We start from the raw sequence: 4,062 nt of genomic DNA on the forward strand, positions 1-4,062 counted from the left end.
CATTGTTGTAAGCAGTGGCCTTTTTGTGCTTCATTACATTAGATCTGTTGTTGTTTTCTTTAACTTTTATAGTATGCACAGCGAATGCCAGTAGCTGATTATTTAGAGTGATATCTGCCAGAATCAATCATTCATCTTCTTTTAAAATAATGATTAAAACACACAGTTCTGGAAGAAATGCCAATCTCTCTATTTCAACAGGCTGATTGAGAGTAACTGCTTTCAGACACAAACTGAAAATGCCTTACTCAAGTTTGGAAACTGTCTTGTTTGTCGCCTTAGTGCGGTTCGTTTGGCATATGTGAATCCAGCAATCGTGCTCGGATCCGCACCAAATCAATAGGTCAGATCGCCTGAATGAGGTGGTCTCAGCTCGAATGAAACAAACTCTGGAGCTAATCAATTGCAGGGACAATGCAAAACACTCCAACGAACTAATGAACCAGGCTATATCACAGTGTATTATGTCTGTGTAATTGCCATATATATATGGCTATATGAGGATGGAATTCAATTCAATTCACCTTTATTTGTATAGCGCTTATACAATGTAGATTGTGTCAAAGCAGCTTCACATAAAAGGTCACAGTAAATAGGAACAGTGTAGTTCAGTGTAGGAATGAGTAAGGCGGGATGCCATCATTCCTACAAGTAAATGTGCATTTCATGTCGAATATGAAAGTGAAAGCTTGCTGAAACTTTACCGAGTGCTGTTTATCTTTTAGGAAAAGTGACAGATATTACCATCTGATAACTGTTTTTTTATCTTATACTATTTTGTATTAGACCTATTGTTTTGTTCATTTCTGCACTGACACATCGAAAGAAAGGCCAACAGCTTCATGATCTGACTGTAGTCTCGGTTCATCTGTTTTCTCTATGTATATTAAGCCTATAATGCATAATTCTCGCCAACGTTTTTTATTTATTTATTTTTTTATAGATTGATTGATTCAATAGATAGATTTTTACAAAACTTGACAACTGAAAGACGATGTCTATGGGTGTCAAAATTAAAGTGCACCTTTTCACTTATAATGTCTTATTGCTTATAAATTAAAATAACGTGATAGCTGAGTGGAATCCGTTTACTCACACATGACTTATTTTGACTATTTTGGTCCGTTTAGAAACTGCAGTGTGAAAACAAACCACACCAAGAACAGAAATAAACAATGTATCAATTTTAATTTCAGAATAAAACAATCTATCTACAGGTGTGAAAGCACCCTAACAAGAAGACTTGAGGGAAAGTTTAACCGAAAATGTTAAATTACTCAGCATTTACTCATTCTCAAATGATTATGAAACCTCGTGAGTTTCTTTTCCCTGATGAACACAAAAAGCAGATGTTTAAAGAATGCTGAAATGGGTAACCATTGACTTCCATAGTTGGAAAAACAAATACAATAGAAGTCAATGGCTACCCATTTTAAACATTCTTCATATGTTCGCAGTAACCATTTCTTCCTATGAGCGTTTCAATGAGTGCTCTATAAAGGGTTCACCATCGCCAACTTCACAAACTTTTGTCATCATTGTCACCCAGTTCAAAGTTAATCCACACAAGAGACATTTTCTTCACATGCAGTACGACTTTAAAGCATTTTCTAGCCCACTTTTACTTTGCAGTTTACTATCAGCTGTTTTTAAAGTCAGCCAATAGCGATTATTGCCTAAAAATTTGTTTTATAGATATCTAAAATATTTATATTCCATTCTGTTTTATTGTACAGTGCATTAGATCAAAATCTCATCTGCTTGGACTTCAGTATGTGGCATCAACATTTTAACCCTGTTTGTATTTTCACAAGAGCTAATACTAAAGGCCCATATTTCACTCCACTTCCAAATCATGGAGTACAGTCCCAGTGGGATTTCCAGGCAATAAGAGCGGCTTTGCCACAGCATGTGAGCAGTTTGAAGGGCGAGCTGGACACGTGCTGTCACACAGGGGACCCGTGGAGGATGTAAATCAGCCCTGCGCAGTTTGAATTTAAGCCTTGAACTATGAACCAAGGATTAAATGGTTTTAAATCCTGCTGACAGGGTGAAGGAATGCAATGGTTTGCCAGCTGTGAAAAAAAAAACATTAGCATTAATGGTGTGTGTGTTAGGTGTTCGTTGTTCAGTTAGAAGTGAGATGTCATTTATTGTGGCATCATGTTGATTAACTTGAATCTGGAAATGTGCTAAAGCCAGCACCTGTTGAGATTGTTAGAAGAAACATGATTGGGTGTCAGACAGACATTTTTCATAGCAGATGTAAATCAAAAATAATAAAAGCTCAAAGGGATAGTTCACCCAATAATTAAAATTTGCACACCATACACTCATCCTCAACTGGCTTTATAAGTAACTTTTTTTTCGAGCTGGATATAAGATATTTAGAAGAATGTTGGAGTCTGGACAGACTTTCACAGTAGGAAAAATACTATTTGGCTTAATGACTACCAATTTGTTACTTGCTATAAAACATAATTCAACAGAAGAAACAGTGAGTGAATAGTCACAGAATTCACGTTTATGGGTGATCTATTCTGTATTATATTACTACATATATTTCAAATGCACTTGACATCTCTCATTATTGGAGATATTTATGATATTTCATATTCTTTCATTGGCCACTTTCTTCATTGTGTCTTAGCCTGCCCTCTACAGGATATGTGAAGATCAACATTGTAAAATCATTTTTGCCTTGATAAATTAGAACTCAAAAACCTTCAAATACCCAGAGCACAGGTGGAAGTGGACATGTTTCCTTCCTCAAATGCAGTTGTTTGTATCTGAATGGCTCATGCTGAGGTAAGTTTCTTCACACCGCTACTGTATGTAAACAAGTGGCTCGTTTCCTTCAACCCAGAATCAGAATGTAACTGATGAATCACACCAGTAAATTAAACTGATCTTTCCATCTCCAATTTAATATCTAAAAGCTCTAAAGTGCTACTTTCTACAACTTTTATTGTAATCTTTATTAGTCTTAATAGCATTTTATTTGTGTTTTATTATACAGTATAAAACGATGCATTTTTAAATGAGTAAATAGTTCTTACAAATAACTTTAAAACAGAAAATGAGTCTAGTTCTATTTTGTGTATATACACTAATAACACTATATATGAGATGTCTTAATTTAGTGTTCAAATTAATTTACCAAAACATTTGTGTACACTAAAATAAAACATTTTTAATCATTTAAAATTTTAGGAAAAAAAAAAACAATCACATTCTAAGAAAAACTTATAAGTTTAAATTGAAGGCAAATTAATATTTAATATTGTAAATTAACCAAAAACAAATCCCCTCAAGTGATGCTTGTTTTGAAAGACCCACCCACCAATGGCAAAGATCCAGAATTTGTCCCATACACGAGCTCATTTGTTCTATTTTGACTGCTACACCATCATAAATTGTGAAAATAAGCCATTGAAAAAGACTCATAAGACAAAGCGGAATCCTCTGTTGACAGTCACATCGGTGTGACTTCAGCTAATCAGTTTTGTTTAATGCAAACTATTATTTTTCATCAGTCCAACATCCAGCTGTGCAAGTAAACATAAATCGGATGTAGCCTAAGTGGTCATCTTTTGCTACGATATTGTTTTTAAATAGAGAAAACATTTTGTAAGAAACTTATTTTAAATCTTGAATAAAAAAAAATGAGATTTTATTCATATTTCTTTATTCTAAATCTTGAGGAAATATTTTGGTACATTAAAAAGTGTAGTTGTAATCCATCTGATAAGCTAATCCAGCGAAACAGTGCTTAAACATCATTAAAATGCAGCATTTAAATCTCAGAATTAAGTAGAAAATGAGGCGTATAACTGCAAAAAAGTCCACATTTTGAGAAAATAAAAAATTACTCTGTATACCAGACTGGATACGGGCCTGTGATATGACTTTATATAGACACACATTTCTGCAAATATCTTCTGTAAATCATGTTTAAAAACTTTAAGTATTACAATGACCACCCTTCATATCTGACCAATATAACCATTTTAAAATATGGACGTGTGTGTGTGTATAATATATATATATATATGACAGCTG

Source organism: Danio aesculapii, chromosome 14 (genome assembly GCF_903798145.1).
Source record: "Danio aesculapii chromosome 14, fDanAes4.1, whole genome shotgun sequence".
NCBI classification, from domain to species: domain Eukaryota; kingdom Metazoa; phylum Chordata; class Actinopteri; order Cypriniformes; family Danionidae; genus Danio; species Danio aesculapii.